Source organism: Vespula pensylvanica, chromosome 17 (assembly GCF_014466175.1).
Source record: "Vespula pensylvanica isolate Volc-1 chromosome 17, ASM1446617v1, whole genome shotgun sequence".
Lineage (NCBI taxonomy): Eukaryota > Metazoa > Arthropoda > Insecta > Hymenoptera > Vespidae > Vespula > Vespula pensylvanica.
The window spans coordinates 2,204,725-2,228,565 of NC_057701.1; the positions used below are offsets into that span (position 1 = coordinate 2,204,725).

A 23,841-nucleotide genomic window follows, 5' to 3' on the forward strand; every position below is an offset into this window, starting at 1 on the left:
ATCCGTGTTAGTGGGAGTTGGTTGGTGATGCTTGGCGATGGCGATGGCGATGGCGATGGCGATGGCGATGGTAGCGATGGTGGTTGGTGGTTGGTGGTAGTCGTCGTGGAGAGGAATTCCAGCGGGAAATATCGTCCATCCTATATCGTCGAATGCGTTCCGTATATCTTCCATCTTTCTTCCTCTACCGGACAGAGATTCTCATCGTCCAACGACGTAACTGGAAACTGACAGACCCATTACGACGATCATCCCGGTAAAACGTTGTTGGAGCACGCGATAGAAAGAGGGTGCATTTCCAACGACGACGAACGTACATGCTTCGTTTTGTACCCTCGGTTTCCGTTTTCTTTTTTCTTTTTTTTTCTTTCCTTTTTTTTCATTTTTTCCTTTTTTCCTTTCTCTTTTTTTTCTTCCGTGTTTTTATTTCTTTCTCGACCGACCATTTCGTATCTCTGCCTTTTCTTTACTCTACGCATGCGCGCGTGTGTATTTTGTGCGATTTTTAAAGCATTTTAATTTTTTTTCTTCTCAAATCGTCAAACTACAAGATTGTTTTTTTTTTTTTTTTGGAATAAGGAAAGAATAGAGATTAGGGTCGAAAAAAGGCTTCGAGAGAAAGGAGTAATCGATTTTTGAAGTCGTCTTAAAAGTTTTGCGAACGTTTAGAAACTTCTGGTATACCCTGTATGTACAGTTTTATATATATATATATATTTCTTTTCTCTGTTTTTTTTTCCTCGTACGGTTTCGAATTTAATTTCATTTTCCCGAGCCAGATTCTCTCCTTTCCCCCCCCCCCTCTCTTTCTTTCTCTTTCTTGCACAGGCTAGATTGAAAGTAACGTGAACGCGGAAAACTGAGAGTCTCGTTTATAATGAAATGGTTCCAAGTATTAAAACGTACGGCTTTTGGATCGCTTTATTTTACGTAACACAAAAGTAACTCTCTCTCTCTCTCTCTCTCTCTCTCTCTCTCTCTCTCTCTCTTTTTCTTCCTTTCTTTCTATCTATATATGCATCTATCCATCTATCCATCCATCCATCTTTCTTTTTCTTAACTTTCGTTTCTATCAATTTTCTTTTTGTTTATTTTTTCGGATTGCGTCGGTCGAGCGTTGCAACCTTGCTTCGAGTTTTATATCCGTTTTCGCTATAAGAAATTATGGGATCGAGAGTTATATCGATACAATCATAGCTATATTATTACTTACTTTGTTCGATCTCTCTCTCTCTCTCTTTCTCTTTGTCTATCTTTCTATCTCTCTCACTTACTCTCGAAACTTTTTTATCTACTTCTTTATTACAGTTCTTTCGATAGCCGGTTCGGACCGACCTTGCTTGACACGGTTACAAGGTCGTCTCGGATCGGACTGATTTATTCAAGAGTTTTAGAATTTGAAAAATATTTTTCTACGTTTTTTTTTTTTTCTTTTTCATTTCTCTTTTTATTATTTTTATTAGTATTAATTTTTTTTTCTCGTGATACGAATGTATATTAGTGCGTTTTTATTTTTTGTTTTCTATTGTCCAAAGTGGATGGTACTTTTTTTTTTTTTTTTTATTTGATCGAGATTGATTTTCTACATCGTTTCCATTTAATCCTCTTTTTTCTTTCTTTTTTTTTTTTTTGACTATTTTGTTTCACATTTCTATTAGACTTAAGTTTTTTTATTTAGGTTTTAATTTTGAAGATGACGCAATAGTACTCGGCATTGATAGAATTCGAATAAATCTTCAGTATCCTTTTAGTTTCCACATTTTTTGTGAAAATTCATTTCTTTGTGTATTGAATTTTATTCAATCGAGATATCCATTTAAATTTATCAAAATTAAATGAAAAGTCAACGTGAAATCGTGATCCAAATTTATTTTATTTTTCCTATCTAGTTTTTTCATCTAGTTCGACTTTAATGCGTTAATAATACTACAACAAAATCTTTAGAAACTAAAAGAAACGCGTGATGAACCCGTAAAAAAAAAAGAAAAAAAAAAACAAAAAAAAAAAGAAAAAAGAAAAGGACTAAAACAAAAGTCAACATTAAAATTCAACAAATATTTCCAGTTTCTTCCTTTGTATATCTGATTTGAATTTAATTCACTAAGTTTTGTAAAAATAAAATCGATTATATATATATATATATTTTTTTTTCTTTTCTCTCGTACCAACAATAAGGTATATAACAAACGAATGAATATTGTCATTATAGTTATTATTTCGTTAGAGATCAAGATTAGACGTATACGCATACGAATACATATACGTACATCTAGCCTCTTACCTCCTGTATTCATTGTTTGTCTGAGATCGAAGAAAGTTGAGTGTCTTCTCTCTCTCTCTCTCTCTCTCTCTCTCTCTCTCTCTCTTTCTCTCGTTGCGTGTCTCTTTTCTTGAATACACCCACGCGTCATCCAGTCGTTCATCTCTTTCACTATGTGGCCTTGCGATTCAGCAGAGACTTAATATATTATTATTGTCTACTCTCTCTCTTTCTCTCTCTCTCTTTCTCTCTCTTTCTTTCTCTCTATCTATCTATCTATCCATCTTTCTCTTTTTCTCTCAGTGCCAGCTTCTCTCTATGCGGACAATTTGCCACGAGTCACAGACAAGTCATCTCTCTCTCTCTCTCTTTTTTTTTTCTTTTTTCTTTTCCCACTCTCTTCTCCCTCCCCCTCCTACTTCTGTCTCGTTTCTCTCTCTGTCTCTCTGTCTCTCTCTTTCTCTCTGTGTCGGCTCTTATTCCGCCTACGTTTCTCTTTCTGTTATGTTTCTCTTTTTCATACGTTTTGCTTCTCACGAAAAATTTCACACGATTCGTCGTTCGAAGATCGACGACTTCTCCGTTCAATGAATGATACATCATTGTCCCAAGAAAATGAAAATATCTCTATTGTTTCGTCTAAACGTTTAAAAAAGCTGATGTCGAGAGTGTAACTTTACATGCGCCTAATACGATAATTCTACTCTTCTTTCTCCTCTATCTCCACTTCTACCTCCCACCCTTTTGTGTTCTATCGCTTAAACGATATGTGACAGTTGTTGTTGTTTCTCACGTGCAATTCGTGCGACCGTCGAGGAATAACTTTTATTTTATTTTATTTTATTTTATTTTTTCTTTCTTTGTTCGATCACAAGGAACGAAGAAATATTAGTCGACGAGTTAAAAAAAAAAAAAAAGAAGAAATAAAAAATAATAAGTAATGTCGAATGACACTCGACATGCACTTAATACGATTATCGTGCTCGACGTGTAAGATATCGCTGTTTCTCATGTCAAATTCGCGCAACCGTAGAACATTCTTTTTCTTTTTTTTTTTTTTTTTCCTTTGTCCGATCACAAGAAACAAAGAAATATTAGTCGACGAGTTTAAAGAAAGAAAAAAAGAAAAAGAAAAAAAATGAGAAAAAAAATAATGTCGAGCTATACTCGACATGCAAGTAACACGGTCTTGTCGAGATTGTCATTCGACATGCAGCTTGAAACGTTTCGTCGAGTTTCATTCGATCTAAATATCCTAGATATAATCTTGTATTGTATCAGTCACATAATTCATTCAGTTTGACATTAACTCGGGCTACTCGATCTAATCTTTGAATGAGACATTCGTTTACAATTAACGTGATCTTATCGAATGTTGTTAAACTAAACATCAAAAATAAATGTATAGATATAGGGGTAGTGATTCGCGTTAATTTTTATGATCTTATTTATTACTTCTGCAGAAACTTTTGCATACATACATGCATGCACGCATGTTCGCAAATACACAAACATATATATATATATATATTCATACATATGTATGTATGTACGTACATAAATATATGAATCATATAATGTAGGAAAAGTTTTTAAGGGTTCGATTTGAAAAGCTCCCTAAGGTATTGATCGTAAAGTTTATTATTGGTAGGAACGTTTCAATGGTCCTACGAAAGGGCTCGTTTAACCGCCGTAAGAATTTAACGAGCCTTCCGAAGCCTCTCTCTCTCTCTCTTTCTGTCTTTTCACGGTACGTTTTTCCCTTCACGATTTTTCTCGAGAGATTCTCACGTAGATAAGGGTAACGTAGATACATACGAAGGTAAAAAAAAAAAAAAAAGAAATCGGGGAAAAAAGGAATGTTAAAATCGAGCTCGACTTGTTAAAAAAGAAGTAAATAAATAAATAAATAAATAAGAAAGGAAAAAAACAATGAGCTGATCTTTTTATTCTACGATAATAAATTTCCAATGACCATGATAATTGGAGTATTAACTCGGTACTTTGGTTTCTACGGTTCTTTTATTATTGTTGTTGTTGTTGTTGTTGTTGTTATATTAAATTGACGTTGATCCGACGAATCGAATTAAATTTTAGGAATGCAATCTAAATGGAGAAATTTTCCGTATAGTTTTTTCGCATTCATCGTGTACGTCATTAAATCGAGATACTTAAATTATAATAATGTGAAAACGCATAAAATATATATATGATATAGGATATGCATTCATGTACGCATACATATTTATATAGGAACATTTGTAATAATAATCGTATTGAATACGAAAAAAAATTTCTATTGAATCGTACATGTTAAATGCGTTTTAATAATGACTGCATAATAATAATTAAAAAAAAAAAAAAAGGGAGACGACGATCGTTCTAATGTTTATACACGTGTGTGTGTGTGTGTGTGTGTGTGTATAATTTTAATTTTTAATAAGAAACAGTAGATAAATTTTTTGAAACCGATATATTCAAATATTATAATCGATTCTTATATCAAAATCGAAGCAAAATTTTCTATATTTTTATTTTTTTTTCTCTTTCTTTTTTTCTTTCTTTTTTGCAATCCTTTCCCTTCGAATTGAATTTCTCTTCGAAAAGGATACGTATATATACACACACACACACACACACATAAGGATATGAAATTGCTATCGGAGAAAAGTCCTTCCTGTATCATCGAGAAATACCTCGAGAAAGATCGATAGCTCGTTGCGTATCTTGTTTGATTTCATATCCTTTCGTCGTCATGATCGTTCAACGAGCGTCGAGATGGTTTTAGATAAGATTTCATTCTTTCTTTTTTATCTCTTACTTTCTCTTTTTTTTTTTTCTTTTTTATTGTTATTATTTCTTTTTATTACGGTTCCTATTATATACATATATATATTTTTTTTGTATTCATTTTCATGAAGACAACGAGTCTTTTTTAAAAGCTTTGATGTTTCATACTATTATCGTAACGTAACAAACGAAGAATCTCGCGTTGATATTTTGTTTATAAAAAAGAAGAAACGAGATACAAAGAGAGAGAGAGAGAGAGAGAGAGAGAGAGAGAGAGAGAGAGAGAGAGAGAGAGAGAGAGAGAGAGAGAGAGAAAGAAGAAAGAAATACTCGCAGAGTAGGAATTATAAAAAAAAAAATCGATCGTTATAATTTTCCGATTTCTGATCAAAGATCCAATTTATATATCCTCTTTATTTTTTTCAATCTGCTAACGACGACGATGACGACGAGGACTACTTTAAAGTTAAAGGAAAAAAAGGAAGAAAAAAATTACACAAAGAGAGAGAGACAGAGAGAGAAAAAAAACGAAAAAGAAAAGATAAAGTAACTAACTAATTATATATTTTTTTTCCGAATTTTGTTGAGACATTGAGATGTAATTAATATCGATTGTCATTACTTTCGTTTGAGAAGAATCACTAAAAAAAAAGAGAGAGAGAGAGAGAAAGATGGTGAGAATGAAAAAATGAGAGGAGAGAGAGAGAGAGAGAGAGAGAGAGAGAGAGAGAGAGAGAGAGATGACACGAATATTATTTTTCAACCTATCGATCGATCCTTGACGTCACAAACGCTTCATCTTCGTGAATGTGAGCCGTCTTTTTTTTTTTTTATTTTTACTTTTATTTCTATTTTTATTTTCTTTTTTATTTTTACTTATTTTTAAATCTGCATCATATTTCCTAAAAGTCGTATGTCGTACGATACATCGGTTTTATACACTTAGCTACGTATATATGTATTTTGCGTGCGTGTGTGCGTGTTTTAAAACAGAAACATTTTACCAAGTATAATAATACAAATTCATACGTCAGTTCTTTAAACTGTATATGATAAAATAAAATATTAACTTACCGTGTTTTTATTGTATTTGTCTCCTGTTTTTTTTTTTTTTTCATTTTTTTATCGTTTGCATTTTTTATTTTATTTTATTTTCTTTGTTTTATTTTTTATTTTTTGTAGCTGTGACCGTCAGAATAATCTTTTCCGTGTTTTTTTTTTTTTTCTTTCTTTCTTTTTTTCCTTTTTTTTCCCCCTTCCGTTGAGATAGTTCATTAATTTTATTTATTTTCAATGAAAGAATGAAAAGAAGGAAGAAAAGGAGATTTCGATTTTGGTATAAAAAAGAAAATGATATATTCAATGCATTGTTTTTTATCGTTAAGTACGAACGATAACGTTATTACAAAAGATCGATAATTTCGGTTCTATATAGTAATACGTGTATCTACTTTCGGCCATTTTGTTGTTGTTTTTATTTTATTTCTTTTTCTTTTTTCCTTTTTTTTTTCCTCGACAAATTTTCGCCCTCCAATTTCGTACTCGATGAGATTTATACTCGCACGTGCGATGGGTTAGGTAGGCACGGAATATTTGTTGCTCCCGATACGCGACATCCTAACGGTTTTGATTGATCGTGGCTGGTTTGCAATTTTTTTTCAGTATATTTTTTTCTTTTTTCTATTTTTTTCTTTCGCTCTGTGTCTGTCTGTCTGTCTGTCCGTCCGTCCGTCCGTCCGTCCGTCCATCTGTCTACCTTTGACTCTGTCTATTTCTCTCGCGAAAATATAAAAAAACGTATAAAAAAAAATAAATAAATAAAAATAAAAAAAAAATATTCGATGCATCGTGAAATTATTTCTGCTCTTTGTATATTTTGCAGTATTAGATTATTTATATGTAATCATTTGTAATCATTTTTAACAATGAACGGAATGTATGTGTCGAGTATAACAATTCGTTTTTATTAAAAATGTTATTAAATATTATTGCAAAGAATTGTAATCTGTGTGTATATATGTATATATATAAATTGTTATTATATATACATAGTTTATATATATATATATAAACTATTATTTTAATAGATTTTTATGTACGTTTGTACATAGATTATTATTATAGTTTAGTAAAGATAGAAAAACAAATATTATTATTATACATAGATTAACAATATTCTTTACTATATATATATATATATAATATTATTTATCTTGTCTTGTGTTTCTTCTTTAAACGATTTCAAGGAGACTCGTATTTATTGTAAATTACGTTCGTAACGGAAGTTAACTGTCGTCATTCGTGCTTGATTATACGACTTTGACGCATACAGGACGTACACATGCACACACGCGCATAGAAACGCACGCGCGAGCGCATATATGCTATAGATAATATACGTAAATACGAACATGTTTACATCGTAGGAAAAATTTAAACATTACACGATAATGACAGAAATCATACAACATAGATACACACGCACGCCACACACGCGCACAGAAACATATACTTTATAGATAGTATACATACGGACTGGATACACACACGGGAATTATCGTATTTTAGTTTATCAAAATTTCGAAAAAGAAAGAAACCTTGCAAAAGTACATTTAGAAACTTATCTGCCTTGGTCAAGGACAAAACCCAACTATTTCCAATTCTCCTCTTCTTCATTGATATACTATCTCGACATGAAATTCGTTTAACGATAGAAATAAAAAGGAAAATAAAAGAAAAAGGAGTTCATAATCCTTAATCGTTTAATCCAAAGAACGAAAGGAGAAAGAGAATGTATACAATGTATGCACATACATATGTAATATCAGTCTCTCTATGTGTCCGTCCACATCGTGCAATGTACCTGGATTTAATAAAGAGCACCACTGACATGCTAAGGGTTGAAACGTTAAGATATTCTCTCTCTCTCTCTCTCTCTCTCTCTCTCCCTTTTAGACTTACATTAGATATACATTTTCTCTCTTATACAGACACACACATTCTCACCCTCTCATACATATACATGTATAGATGTATTCTTTCCTTTTCTTACTTTCTCTCTCTCCCTCTCTTCCCCTCCTCCTCTCTGTCTGTCTGTCTCTGTCTCTGTCTCTGTCTCTTAGGACTTACATTAGAGACACATATTTTCTTTCTCATACATATCCATATGTTCTCTCTCTCTCTCTCTCTCTCTCTCTCACTTTATCTCTGACATATACACTTTTTCATTCTCTCTTACACACATTCTATACACTATCTTTCTCTCTCTCTCTCACACATATATTTCTTCTTTCTCTCTAACACGTACGTCACTTCACACATACACACACACACACACACTTATTCACCTTCTTTCTTCTTTTCGCACCACCTAATAACGTGAGCAACGAGAGCGTTGAAGTTTGTCTTTTTTCTTCCTTTCTTTTTTTCCTCCTTTTTTTTCCTTTTTACGATCATAGCCCTTCGTCCCTTCCCTCCCCTTTCTATTCCTTTCCTTTCCTTTTCTTTCCTTTTCTTTCCTTCCCTTCCCTTCTTCTCTTCTATCAAGCATTATCCGTAATATAAGAGAGGGTAGGTAATGGACCGGTGGTATAAATTCTTAGTCAGAATTCTTTCTCTCTTTCTCTCTTTCTATCGCCCTGTTAAATAGTGGCAGAAAAATGAGTCGTAACGTGGGGTAGTTTCCCATCGCACCGTCACCAACAGTAACGATCGAAAGTGAGAAACTTTCGTAATTACCTCAACCGTTTCTCTCTTTCTATCTCTTTCTCTCTCTATCTATTTAACTATCTATCTATCTATCCGTCCATCTATCTATATCTCTCTTTCTTTCTACGTCTCTTTATTGACCACATGTTCCCCCTATCTCTCTCCCACTCATCCTATCGCCCTTTCTTCCTCTTTCTCTTTCTCTTTCACTTCGTCATGTATAGTTCATTCCTTTCGTCCTACTCCTGTTAGTCCTTACTTACTTTTTCCATTTCTATGCACGCGACTATTTTTATTACTTTCATTTATTCATCATCTACTATCATCACACGTTCTATATTAATTTCGTATTTGTGTGTGTGTTTATCGATCGTTCATTAATGTTAAACTGGAATCGATGGGATGCAAGCGATAAAATAGAAGGTTGAAAAATAATTTCTGATCTAAATTATTTTTTCCTTCGCTCTTTTTCTCTCTCTCTCTCTCTCTCTCTCTCTCTCTCTCTTCTTTTTTTTATTTCTTTTCCTTTCTTTTCACTTTCTTAGAAATATGAGATCGTTCGTCTAACAATATTACTACTTATATCTTATTCCTTAATCGTTCTCATAAAAAAAGTTTCCTTTTTAAAATTAAATCGATCGATGAATCTCCGTTTTAATTACTCGACAAATTTCGATAGAAATCGTTATAGCAACCAATTACACGCATATACATATATATATATATATATATATATATATATATATGATCCGATAATTCGAAAGAAAAAAAAAGGAGAGGGTGACTATAGAAAGGGTATGCTTTAGTATCATCGAATGTAATTTAACACGAAAATCATGCCAGAGAAGCCGAAGCCTTCGATTGTGTTGGTCACGTTCGAAAGATACGATTAGAGATAGAGAGGGAGAGAAAGAGAGACAGACAGAGAGAAAGAGAGAGAGAGAGAGAGAGCTGGAGAGTTGGAGAGCTATTGTTAGAGAGGATGGACATACGTTTGGATCTAGCTAACAATACATACATACATGCATACATATATGTATATACATACATACATACATAATAGATAGATACTACGTATTATACATCGAGAGAATCGATCGATCGATCGAGAGGAGGACAATTTACCGGGTTATTATTCGCTGTTCAAACGTTGGAACGCGTTTCCCGCGTTCCAGAGATATACTGTATCGAACGATATATCGGATAATATCGACGATTCGATTGTAACAATAGATATATACCGGATGACTCGTTTTAATGACATACCGATTTTATTTCTGACAAAGGAAGAAGAGTGAACAAAAAGAAATGTAAAAATTATATACAAAAGGAAGAGGACAAAAAAGATTTTTTTCTCGACTGTCTTTTCTCTTTTCATTTTTTTTTTCTAAATTTCTTTTTTTTTTTTTTTTTTTTTTTATTCGAGTTAACTTGAAAGTTTCGTCCGAAAAATTTGTCTATGTATGTATATTTATGGAAAAAAAGAAGTTTTCTTTTTCTTTTTTTTTTTTTTTTTACTACTCTTTTTTTCCGAATGTAATCATTGAAATATCTCATTCTATAGATTCTCTAGAGGATGGGCAAAGGGATAGGCAAGGGGATAGAAGGGGTTAAATAGGGGTGGAGATGGCACGATGAAAGCGTTCGATTTTTGTTCAAAGCGACAAATAGGCGGCTCTCTCTCTCTCTCTCTCTCTCTCGCTCTCGCTCTCGCTCTTTAAGTGGACCGGCTAAGGGCTCCTGGCATGCTGCTTGATAGAGCACGAGAGCAGATATTATTCTAGCCGAACGTTATTTCACGTTGGGTATGAAGTGCACTGGATTAATGAAAGAAGAGAACAAATAAAAAAACAAAGGAGTACAAAAAACGAAAGGAATACAAAAAGAAAGAAAGAAAAAGAAAAAAAAATGATATATAACGAAAAAAAAAAAAAAAGAAGAAGAGAAAGGAGAAAGAAAAGAAAAAGAAGTGTTAAGGGAGAATACGTTCGTGGAGAAAATAAAATGGAAAATCAAAATTGAAAACAAAATGTATAATCAAATCAAATTAAATCGAGTGTACTTGGAGTTTCCATTTATAATTACATTAATTCTTATCGATTTCTGTACTTTGTGCGTATCGTTAATCTATCATAACGTTATATCATTAATTTTCTTGCTTCGAGTAATTTGAAAAATTATTAAAAATTGAACAAAAAAAAAAATTTTTTTTTTATTTTTTTTTTTTTTTTATTTTTTTTTTTCTAAATTTCCAAATCGTCGATTCGAATAATAACGGATAATTCGTTAAAACTAACACGGAACACCCGGTATAAGGAACGCAGACGGCTTTTGGGCCCATGGCCCAAGCTGGGAGGCCAGCTGCTCTTCTTCTCTCCAACGAAAAAGTACAAGTCAGCTGTTTCCCGTCATGGCACACGCCATGTCCACGATGACTCGATTTCGAATCTGTCGATATATGGGAAAACATAAACGTGCATGCGTATGTGTACACACACACAAACACAGACAGACAGACACAGACATACAGGGGGTTTAATATAAAATATAAAATTGTAGTTGTGATCGAGGGAGAAATTTGAAGAATTGGACTGGTCGAGGGAAAAAGTAAACTAGTTGATTTTAATAAAAAAATTATTTATTTATTTAATTAATTATTTTGATTTTCTTATTAGATACAGAAGAAAAATATTATTTTTCGCAATCGTTCGATAAACCATCAAATATCTTCTTATTCCTGGTGAATTTTGATAATCGACGAGTTTAAGGATCTGAAAAAAGAGAAAAAGATAATTAATATATATAGAAAATTAGGAATAGTAATTTTTGTCTAATCTTAATTTATTTTCCATTTACTTTCTTTTTCATCCGATTTTGTTGTTCCGATCGAGTACTTTAGTTTTTCGTGAAATAGATTATGTTTCTCTCGTTATCTTTTCTCTTATCATTGACTTATAACTCGATTTAACTCTCTCTCTCTCTCTCTCTCTCTCTCTTTCTCTCTTTCAAATATTAAAAACAATTTCTTATAATTTATTATATGTTTATAACATATTAACAATATTATACAATCGTGTCACATTCGATTAATTTTTTATGATATTATAAATTATGTTTCCCCATATTTTTCTCTTTCTCTCTCCTATACACATAAACACAAATATCTATATATTTCTTTTTAACTTTGCTCATTCCGATAAAGAGAAAAGCATCACATAGGCGTGACGAAGGTCTTCGTCGTTGCTCGTGGACCGTCTGGCGAACGAGAACCACTGTCCTTTGTATCCGCTTGCCCGGAACGAAACGGAACGTAACCGACGAGCGAAAAGACATTGTGAGGAGTAGTGGAGAGGGTAGGAGAGAGTAGGAGAGGGTAGGAGAGGATAGGAGAGAGTAGGGTAGAGTAGGCTAGGGTAGGGTAGGGTAGGGTAGGTTCGTTGCATGTAACGTCTCCTGTTCTTGAAGCAGGTGCCCCTTGTTGGTCGGTTGAACCTTTCCTTCAGGGCCGCAACAATATTTTATTTAACATTTTTATTATTATCGTCTTATCGTCCTTTCGATTAATATATAATTCTCCGTCTCTCTCTCTCTCTCTCTCTCTCTCTCTCTCTCTCCCATTTTTTTCGTAAATTCATAGCATTGAAGTATTTATAATTTTTCTTTTCTTCTCCTTTCTAATTATTTATTTTTTAGAAGTGAATTGTGTATTTGTAATTGATTAATTTTTATTTTATTATTATTATATCCTTTTTTTTTTCTTTTCTTTATTATTTTTTAATGAAATAAATTATGATTCCTTCTCTCTCTCTCTCTTTCTCTCTCTCTCTCTCTCCTTCTCTCTCTCGTTATCGTTAATTTAATGTAAAATTTTCGAAGTAGATAAGTTCTTTAAAGCTTCTTAAAGGACAACATCGCTTATTATTAACTCGTTTCATAGTTGAACGAGCGATAGGAAGTTAAACGAGTACTTTCTCTCCTACAGTTAAACAAACAACTCAGAGAGAGGATCAGGAGAAATTGTGTTTCTCTTTGTTCCATCAAGATTCCTGGATTCACTTTGTTCGTAAAGTCAAGCGTAATTTTTAATTATATGTGTATATATATATATTAAAATTATAAATATATACATATATATATATATATATATTAATATTAGGAAATATAGTGAATTTGTTAATTTTTTCTTTTCATTTTCTTCTTTCTTTCCCTTTTCCTTTTTTCCTTTATCTTTTTTTTTTTTTTTCTTTTTTCTTGCATTGCATTTTTATTTCGGAATAATATTCTATAGAATTTCGAGAGTGATTGTACATATGTTACGCTATTTCCATATACGCACGTTTGTTCATCTTTCTATTTTTTCTCTTTCTCTGTCTCTCCTTTCTTTTATATTACATATTATTTTACATTAATATCGAAAAGTATAGTTCGTTGACTTTTTCGGGAGATGGAAGAGTTTTTATTTTAATGGGAAAAGTTCTATTGCATTTCGACGATGGTTCTATGTTCTATTTGCGTGTTGTACGTTCGTCTAACACTGTTTCTCTTGTTCCCTTCCCTCCCCCCCTCCCCCGTCTCTCTCTCTCAATTCGAACAAATATTGATACATATTGCTCAACGACGGTGACGTCGATAGAATTTACAAATATTCTCAACGTTACTCTTCGTATATCACGAATTCGAAAGAGAGAGAGAGAGAGAGAGAGAGAGAGAGAGAGAGAGAGAGAGAGAGAGAGAGAGAAATATATTTTTCTAATTCTTATTTCATTTTCAACGTCTGATGCATTTCTCTGTGGGAAAACAAAAAAGGATTACGTTGCAAAGAGGAAAAATAAAAATGTTTTAAGCGAGAACTCTTTGAGAAACTCCCTAAGAACGTCCTTCGAGACCATTTAACGAATTTATCGAACTCTCAAGGTTCATTCGAGTGAGACTTTCGATTATTGCCTCGAACGATGATGGAATAAATAAATGTGTGTGTGTGTGTGTGTGTGTGTGTGTGTGTGTGTGTGTGTTCGTTCAATTTCGAATCGAAGCAAATTTCAACGTAAAATTATTTTCTACGTTCTAAGATCTCGTTAGAAAGGAAAAGAATTAGAATGATATGTTACATATATCGATATTTCTAAGCGAACGAATTTAACTGCAAAAATATTTTTTAAATTCGAAACTCGCGTTTCAAGGAATATATTAGAACGACAAATCTCTCTATGAAAATATTTTTTAAATTCAAAGCACTCGATCGAGAAAGAAGAATATTAGAACGGTGGAAAGTATTTCGTTCGATTTCGAATCGAATGAATTTCAACGTAGAAATATTTTCTAAATTCTATGCTCTCGTACGGGGAAACAAGATATTAGAACGATACCTCTAATAGATTCGAATAGAACGAATTTCAATTTTTACAAAATAGTTTTCTAAATTCGAAATATACGTCGGAATAAAAATATATATATATATATATTAAAATGTTGGCTAGATTCGTTCGATTTCGAATCGAATGAATTTCAACAAAGAAATATTTTCTACAGTCGAAGCTTTCGCAGCGAACGAGGTATTAGAATGATAGCTAGATTCGTTCGATTACGAATCAAACCAATTTTTTTAATTCCAAACTCTCGTAAGAGGACTAGTGATACGTAGAACAAATTTTAAAATGGTATACATATATATATTTCGTATTTGAATGTAAAAAAAGAAGAAAGATTACTAAAATTCTAATCTTTCTTTCTTAACTTGAGAATATGGTTTAGATCTTACGATTCATTTATTTTCTTGTGTAAGTTAAGTCAACGAGAGATTTCTTAGCCCTTAAAAAAAAACAGGAAGAGAGAGAGAGAGATATAAAGATAAAGATAAAGATAAAGATAAAGAGAGAACTAATATCATAAGGGTGAAAAAGAGTATGTGAGTGTATGAGTGTGTATAAAAGACAGACAGAGAGAGAGAGAGAGAGAAATATGTATAAAGAGAGGAAAGGCCGGTTATGTTCGAACGAAATTCTTTCTATTGCCTCTCTCTGGACCACTTGAGACATTCTGGTGATACCGACTAAGAGTGAGAGAGACAGAGACAGAGACAGAGAAAGAGGACTATTCTCAACGTTTCCTTCTTGTTCCTTTCTCTCTCTCTCTCTCTCTCTCTCTCTTTCTCTCTCTCTCTTTCTCTCTCTTTCTTTCTTTTCCTGTTCTCTTTCTTTCTCAGCATCTTTCTTACTACACAAACCTACCATTCTTGTTCCTTCGTTCGTGTTCAGTGAATTTTGGTATTTGTTGGGAAGGTCTTTCTACTCGCTTTTAGCTACCTTTTACGTTCAAACTCCGGTCAACAGGCAACAACGTCGATATTAATTTCGAAATGCCGACACGTTTCAGAGAAAGAGAGAGAGAGAGAGAGAGAGAGAGAGAGAGAGAAAGAAGGAAGGAGGGTTGGAAGGAGAAAGTTAGGTTGAAAGAGAAAGATAGATAGACGGATAGAGACCTCGAGCAAACTAAAAGTATCTACTTCCGACAATGTTCTATCTGATGAATGGACTAGTCCCTACGCAGGCCTTTTTCCCTTTTTCTTTCCTTTTCTTTCTCTCTCTCTCTCTCTCTTTTTTCTTTTTCCTTTTCACGTTTCTCGTTGCCTACTAACGAAAATGTTCTGGTCAAATCGTCGGGAAACATTCTTTTGGATTTTATCGCCTTTTTTTTTTTCTTCGTCTTCTTGATCTTTTCTTCTTTCTTTTTTTCTCCCATAATCGAAATTAATAATTATTTCGAGATAGTTTCGTCGGGATATTGAGAGAGAAAGAAAAATGGTGGAAGATATGTCAGCGTGTAAAAATTATCGATATATACTGATCTTTTTATAAGAAAACATTGTTTTTATTGTTCCATTTCTTTATTTATTTCTTTTATTTTTTATTATCTTCCGTTTATTCGACGTTGTTATTTTATTTTTGTTATCATCATTCTTTCTTTTATCTCTTAAATTTTCAATTGTTTCCTCACCATAATCAAAGTCAATAATCATAATCTCGAAATTAATTATTCCCAAACAATAGACATAGATAATAGAACTGCATTTAACAAATAAAAAAAAAGAGAGAAGAGAGGATAAGAAAAGAAAAAAACTTTCCAACGTATACGTTCGCTCTTTCAAACTCGCAAAATACGTGAAATAACGTGAAAGGACGAATTTCATAATTCCATAAATTCCATAATTCACGTGGAAACGTGAGAGAAAGAAAGAAAAAGAGAAAGAGAGAGAGAGAGAGAGAGCGTGCTGCAGAAAGATAAAAAAAAACATAAGAAAAAGAAAAAGGAAAAAGAGACAAAAAAAAAAGGAGAGGGGAAGAAAAAAATCTTCAAAGGAGATATTCATGGAATCCTTAGAAAAGCCCCCACGACTATTTGTTTTGAAGAAGCAGCGCAGCACCTTTTTCCCATAGTCGGATAAACCCAACCGACCCGTGGGCTTGGCCTTCCTTTGAAATATGCTTTTCCACGTAGATACGGTGATCTACCTGATTTTTGAAAGTAGAAAGAACGTTTTCCTTCGAAAGTCTTGCCAACTCTTACAGGAAGAGAGAGAAGATAAAGGAAAAAGAACGAGAAAGAGAGAGATGGAGAGAGAGAGAGAGAGAGAGAGAGAGAGAGAGAGAGAGAGAGAGAGAGAGAGAGAGAGAGAGAGAGAGAGAGATGCTGAGTGCTCGCATGAGAACGTTCGTCGATGACGTAGAGGGTACTGGACCGAGTTCCCTTCGAAAAGGGAGATGGTATGGGGGTAACTTTGAAATTCTAAAATCTCTCTCTCTCTCTCTCTCTCTCTCTCTCATCTATCTATCTCTCTCGCTCGCTTGCTCGCTCGCTGTCTCTCTTTTTCTTTCTCATACATACGATACTCACACACTCTAACTTCAACTCTCACTCTCACTCCTTTTTTATCTTTACTGAAAAATTTTCCAGTAAGCAGAGACGATAGAGAAGAAGAAGCTTGCCGAGTAATCTTTTATTCATTATTAAACGTTTACATATACACGTATATACACAAAAAAGAAAAAAAAATATATATATATATATGTATGTATGTATGTATGTATTTACAACACGTATAGAAAATTCTCTCTTTTTCTTTCTCTTTGTTTCTTTCTCCGTCGTTTATTCATTTCGTTCAAAATCTATGAATGAACATATCGGAATTAATTAATTAATTAATTAGTTAATCAACTAACAACTTTTCTAATGGTATTCTTTTTATTTATTCATTTTTTTATTTTATTTTTTTCTTTTTCTTTTCGAAAAGTTTGCAAATCTTTCCTTCTCTCTCTCTTTTTTTTTTTTGCCTTTGCATTTCCCCATTGCAACGACCATTAGTTTCTACATTTTACAAATCCACACAGCACTTTTTAATTTAGTTCACCCCGACACACATCGAGCTTGCGTCGTAAAGTTCTAGGGATTTTCAGACACTAAATTCAAGCCCTCCACCAACACCAACACCATCAGCAGCACTAGCGGCACTGCACTACCTTTTCCCGTCTATCTTTCTCTTTTTTTCTCATTTCTTTTTCTTTTTCTTTTTCTTTTTTTTTTTTTCATCATCCACGTTTATCGCTATCGTAGAAGATTTTCATTCTCGTTGAATATGTTTCGTCGTAGACGAGCGTGTGTATCCTATGTACCCATACATACATATATATATATATATATATATACAAAAGTTTTTTTTATGTGGTCACGACGACGTCATGGAAAATATAATGCGATGAGGTTCGATGAGGTCCGATGAGGTTGAGAATAATAAAAAGGGATGGGTAGATATTAGATGGTAAAAGAAAGAAATATATATATATATACATATATATGTATATATGTATGTATATATACAAAGGGATAGCCTTTATCGATCCATGAGAAATTACGATGTACCGTAGGTTATGGTATCGAAGAAATGTTTCTCTCTCTCTCTCTCTCTCTCTCTCTCTCTCTCTCTCTCTTTTCTTTCTCTTTTTCTCTTTCTGTTCTCCCTCGGTAATTGGATACCGTTTTACGATGTTATTGAGATATCGGGGGGTGCTTTTTTAGAACACCACCGTTATTTGTCTCTCGCCTATTACGTACGTTTATAGGAAGCTACGCTATATACGTATACTATTATAATCGATTTCTATGTTTCTCGAGAAGAGTCTCTCTCGCCAAATAATCATTTTAACGAGTCCATTTCGCTAACACGAGAGGAACATGTTGTAGAATTGGAATATATGTGATAGATAGAGGAACGTTTATACGAATAAAATGGGAGAAGGGAGAGAAGGTAGACACTTTTTCTTTTCTTTTGAGAAAAGGAAAAAAGATGGTAGTCGACTTTTCCCCCCTTTATATATATATATATATATATATATATATATATATAAATCTTCAAAATAGTATTTTTATAAATTGTCTCTCCGATATAATAATTTCATTACGACATTCAAAATGCATTTACTTAAAAAAAAAAAAAAAAAAAAAAAATGTTTCGAATGCTACTCTCTATCCAACGTATAAAAACCACTAAAACATTCTTCTAAAGCAAATAATATATCTTCACTTTTGATCGACAACGATACGACGCGACCGAAGAAATATCGATCAAGAAATAACTCACGAAAAAAAAAAGAAAGAAAAACAAAGAGAGAAAAAAAGGAAAAATAAAATAGAAGAGAGAAAGGAAAAGAAAAAACGAGAAGTTTCTCGACGATAGTTTTATTTAAAAACTAAAGAAATAAAGAACTAAAGGAAAGGAAAAGAAAAAAGTGTCTGGATGCAATTCGAACACCCGTTGCAATTCACCCTTCGAATCTCGAGGGGGTGATATTCGAGGGGGTCTGGTATTACAGAGTCGCAGAGAAAGAGAGAGAGAGAGAGAGAGAGAGAGAGAGAGAGAGAGAGAGAGAGAGAGAGAGAGAGAAAGTAGAAAGAGATTGAAGAGGGTGAGAGGGAAATAGTAATAGTAGCATAGTAGTAGTAACAGTGGTGATGGTGTAGTAGTAATGTTGGTAAGTGGTATGGTGGTAGTGGTGTTGTGATGCTAGTGATGGTAATGTTGATGGTGGTGGTTGCGTTCGTTGGAAGACACCCCTTCCAAGTTCGATTCGCGTAGTGTCGCGTCGCGTCGTGTAGCGTCGCGACGCGACGCGTCGACGAGTAGCAGGAGGGACGCCGACGTCGGGACGCCGCGTCGCGTCGAGTCGAGTCGAGTCGAGTCGAGTCGAGTCGAGTCAGTATCCGCTAACGACATACGTACATACATAGGTACGCATACATATATCTGCGTGTGTGTATGTATGTATGTATGTATGTATATTATATCGGAGCATTGCTGCATGTGACTTTCAGTTACTAAGAAATTCTACGAACGTTGCATCGGAGATCTCGTTGAGACGAGTGTCTAAGAGAGAAAGAGAGAGATAGAGAAAGTATGCATATGAGAGAAGTAGGAGGAGAAAAGAAAAATTGAGAAGTGTAGAAAGAAGAAAAAAGAATTAAGAAATAAATAAATAAAGAATAAAGAATGAAATATATCGAACGCATAGAGGTACAGTGGTACGCGTTCGTTTTATACGAGATATACAGTGTGGAAAATGATGGATCCGAAGAATAGACAAAGATAAAAGTAGAAGGAGAAGAGTAGAAAATAAGGAAGTAGAGAGAAAGAGAGGAGGAAAAGAAGGAAGGAAAGAAAGGAAAAAAGAAATGATCGTGTAGTTTGTGCGAAAGACGAGAAGACGAAGAATTCGAAAGATAGATAAGGAGAGGGGACATATATCTATAAGGAAAACAGTGTATGTGAGAGAGAAAGAAAGAAAAAAAGAAAGAAGGAGGGAGAGAGAGAGAGAGAGAGCGAGTTTTATACTCGTGTGTATAGGAGTCTTCCGACGTGCCGTTCAGTCTCGGCCGAACAAAGAAAGGCTCCCTCGGTCGTGTTCGTCGGCGAGGGTCGTTTCCGATCGACGAACCGCCATTCGTATGTACGTGTAGGTATGTTTGTGTACGTTACATATATATCGAGTCCCTCTTCGTTCGTCTTCGGCGCACCTCGTGGTTTACGGGCGCGCACGAAGCGGTCAGTCACGTAGCAGCGGCCGAGCCGTGAGGAACAAAGGAAGGTCGGAAGGATAGATAGATAGAGAGAGAAAGAGAGAGAAAGAAATAGATATAGACTGTGCGTGCGAGGAAGAGAGACAGATATATAGATAAATAGAACGTATATTCGTTACTTATCGAATATTTTCTGCTGCTACATATATACATATGTATGTATAGATATATAAGTATATAAATATATATATATAGATATATACGTATTTTCATTCGTGACAAATTCCATCATATTATTTTCATATCATCGTTAAATTATTAATGTTAGACTAAGTGCGCGTGTGTATATTTTTTCACGTTAATCGTATTCGTCTCTAAGAAGATTCCCGAAAGAATAATAATATAATAATAATAATAATAATAATAATAACAACAACGGTGTAGCTCCTTTCGTTACTTCCTTTTATTCCGTCATACACGATACAAAAACCACAAAACGGTCGAGTCCGTTTTCCTCTTCTCTTGTGTTATATTCATATATAAATACAAATATACACACACGCACGTATATCTCTCTCCGTTTCATTTTGTTTTTAGTATAAAATCTATACGATCGGAGATGGAGAAAGAGAGATAGAAAGAACAAGAACGATAGAGAAAGAGAGACGGAAAAAAAAAAACAGATAAATACAAGGGAACAATTTATTCGTTACGTACGTATACAATCCTACTTATTTACGTACAACCATTTTTCGTAAATCGCGCGTGCGTGCGTAGTGCGTAGCCGCCGCGTAGTACGTGGTGCGTGTGCGCGCCGGCCGTTAGCAGTTTAGTTCGTTGCGTGTCGGCTGTATTACTGCGCGCGACCGGTGACCTAACCTGACGACAGCAGCACTAGTAGTACCAGTACCAACGGCAACGGCAACAGCAACGGCAACCCAGACGCAACGGCAACGGCAACGGCAACGGCATTGGCATCGGTGCTGGTGCTCTGGTGGTGGTGTTGGTAGTGGTGGTGGTGGTGGTGGTGGTGGTGGTGGTGGTGGTGGTGGTGCTACTGCTGCTGCTGGTGCTCTAGTGGTGGTGGTGGTGGTGGTGGTGGTGACGACGACGGCGGCGACGACAACGACGGCGGCGGCGGCGACGACGACGACGGCGGCGGCGGCAGCAACGGTAACGACGGTGGTGGCGGTGGTGGCGGTGGTGGTGGTGGTGGTGGTGGTGGTGGCGGCGGCGGCGGCAGGGCTGACGGCCAACGAACGACGACTACGAGTACGAGAGGAGAGTAGCAGTCGGTCGGTCGAACGCGTAACGTGCGAGAGGAGCCGCAATTCGTGTTCTCCTGAATAAGAGTGAAAGAGAGAGAGAGAGAGAGAGTAAGAGAAAGAGAGACAGAGAGAAAGACATACATATATAAAAGGAGTTTTTTCAACGTGAGTTTTCAACGGAGATAAAAAAAAAGAATATTATTAATATCATCATCCTTCTTCTTCTTGTTCTTGTTCTTATTCTTCTTGTTCTTCGAGAGAAAATTGAGAAAAATTATAATACGCACGGATTAAACGTGTATTACATACGTTACGTGTATACACGCGCACAGACATATATATATATATACAGACCGGCTTTATATATATATATTATACGTATACATATGTGTGGTTGTTTGTTGTGTTGTGTTATTGTTTGTGTGTGTTGTGCTGCCGCTGTACTATTCCTTCTTCTTCGTCTTCGTCTTCGTCTTCATCTTCATCGTTTTCTTAAGAAGTGAAAGTAAAGTTCGACGAGGATAGAAATATAGATTTCTTACAAAGAGAAGAGAGAAAGAAAGAAAGAAAGAAGAGGGTTAAGGGACAACGACGAATGTGAAGCGAGAGCTAATAAAGTAATACGGGACCGCGGGACTTTCTTTTTTTTTTCTCTTCACTAAGAAGCGCGAGTTCGTTTTTTTTCTTCTTCTTCTTCTTCTTCTTCGTGCTTAATAAAAGAATTAACGAAGTTTTTCCGATCTCTCTTTCCACCATCTTCTTAACCTTTTTTTTTTATTTTTTTATACACACACATACGCATATATACATTATATATATATATATATACATACATATACATATATATTTATATACATTAACGAAAAAAAGAGAAAAAGATACTCGATATTTTATATTTTATTTTAATTTATTTTTCCATGTGACATGTGCCACGAGAACAGTGTGAAATAATATAACGACGATCGACTTTAGAAAGGAGAGAGACAGATAGAGAGAGTGAGAGAGAAAGAGAGAGAGAGAGAGAGATAGAGAAACGAAAAAAAAAATTCAAAAGGATATATAACTTTTCGTCGAAAGAAAAAAAGAAGAAAGTGACTGTGTGTACTGGTGTCTTACGATTCTGTATCAACGTTATATCGTCATCATCTTGTTCATCTACTTGTTCTACTTCTCTTCGTTCTTCTACTTCTTCATCCTCTCATTCTCGCCTTCCTTCTTCGTTCGCCCTTACACACGGATTATCCTCGTTTTAACGGTGAGTAATGTACAAATTATTATACAGGGAAATGTTATTTTTTTTTTTAATCACATTTTCTTTTTTCATACTTATAAAATCTCTCTCTCTCTCTCTCTCTCTCTCTCTCTCTCTCTCTCTCTCTCTCTCTCTTTCTCTTCGTTTATTTTCGAAAAAGCTTTTTATTTCTTTTTTCGTTTCTCTCTCTCTCTCTCTCTCTCTCTCTCTCTCTCTCTCACTCTCTTTCTCTCTTTCTCTCTTTCTCTCTTGCGTCCGAAAGAGAAAGTGATCTTATAATCTGTATAAAAATAAATTATTACTTGGACATTTTACTTGCAATCGTATTTCGTGTTATGGATATTATTATTATTATTATTTTTTTTTTTTTTGTATATTTCCACGTCGATTCTTTTAACGTTGTTTTTCTTTTCTTTTTTTTCTTTTTCTCTTTTCGTATGCATTGACGAAGGTTTAGAAAAGTCCATGAGAAAAGTAACCTCGAAATAGACAAGAATTTATATGGTACTATTTTAAGATTGTGTATGTATTATCTTTTCTTTCTTTTTTTTTTTCTTACTTTTTTTTTCTTGTTGATAAACGTCAAGGATCGTTCATGAGAAACATAACCTCGAAATAGAAAAAAATTTATATGGTACTATTTTAAGATTTTTTTTTTTATATATATATATATCTCTTTTTTCGTTTTTATAAACGATAAGGAAAGCTTCTGAGAAACATAACCTCGAAATAGATAAAAATTTATACAGTATTATTTTACGATTTTGTGTGGGTGCGTTTTGTGTGTACGCGCGTATGTGTGTGTGTGTGTGTGTGGGTGGGTGGGTATAAATTTTATTCTCTATTTTCCCCCCCTTTTTTTCTTTTGGGAACGTCAAGGAAAGAGTACATAAGAAACCTAATCTCGAAATAGACAACAATGTATATATATATTTACGCATAATATTTCAACATATATATATATATATATATATATATATAAATTAATAGCAATTCTATTGTTAATTTCAAATCACATAATTTGAACGTAATTCGTGATATGTATTATACGTATATATATAAATACGTACGTACATTTTGCGTAGGAAAAATTTTTTCAAATACGTACATAAATATATACATAGATACATATACCTATATAGACAGAAAGAACGCACGTTTAGCAAACTTTTATTTTGGACTCGAGTACAAGAGAACGAACAAAATCAATAGCAGTTTCTCGCGTATTTATCATTTTATAAAATATAAAATTATTCTCAATTTTTTTTTAATTAGAAATCTCCTAGTGAACCGAAGACAGCTTTATTTTGTTTACTTGTTCCTTTCCACGTAGAAAACATACAGGGAAATAAAGAAAAAAAAGTGTGTATGTGCGTGTGTTTACGTACGTACGTACGTATTATTTATGTTTAACGATTTATTATATTGATTTCGATATTACGAAAGCTGGAAATTGTTTCGCTCAATTAATTTTCCTTTCTCTCTCCCTCCTTCCCTCC

At 34.1% G+C, this 23,841-nt stretch overlaps 1 protein-coding gene across 7 annotated transcripts in view; it reads left to right on the plus strand.

The window, feature by feature from the left end:
- LOC122635040 (brain tumor protein) overlaps nucleotides 1–23,841 on the plus strand; it is a 111,733-nt gene that overhangs the window by 4,682 nt on the left and 83,210 nt on the right. For 3 of the 7 annotated variants that reach the window (XM_043824755.1, XM_043824756.1, XM_043824753.1), the window contains exon 1: nucleotides 22,124–22,345. The exons of 3 other annotated variants lie outside the window; for them this stretch is intronic. The gene's annotated coding sequence lies outside the window, so the exon portion shown is untranslated. Of the gene's footprint in view, nucleotides 1–22,031; nucleotides 22,090–22,123; nucleotides 22,346–23,841 lie in introns of those variants that run through there. One more of the 7 variants, XR_006328550.1, reaches the window with a different exon arrangement.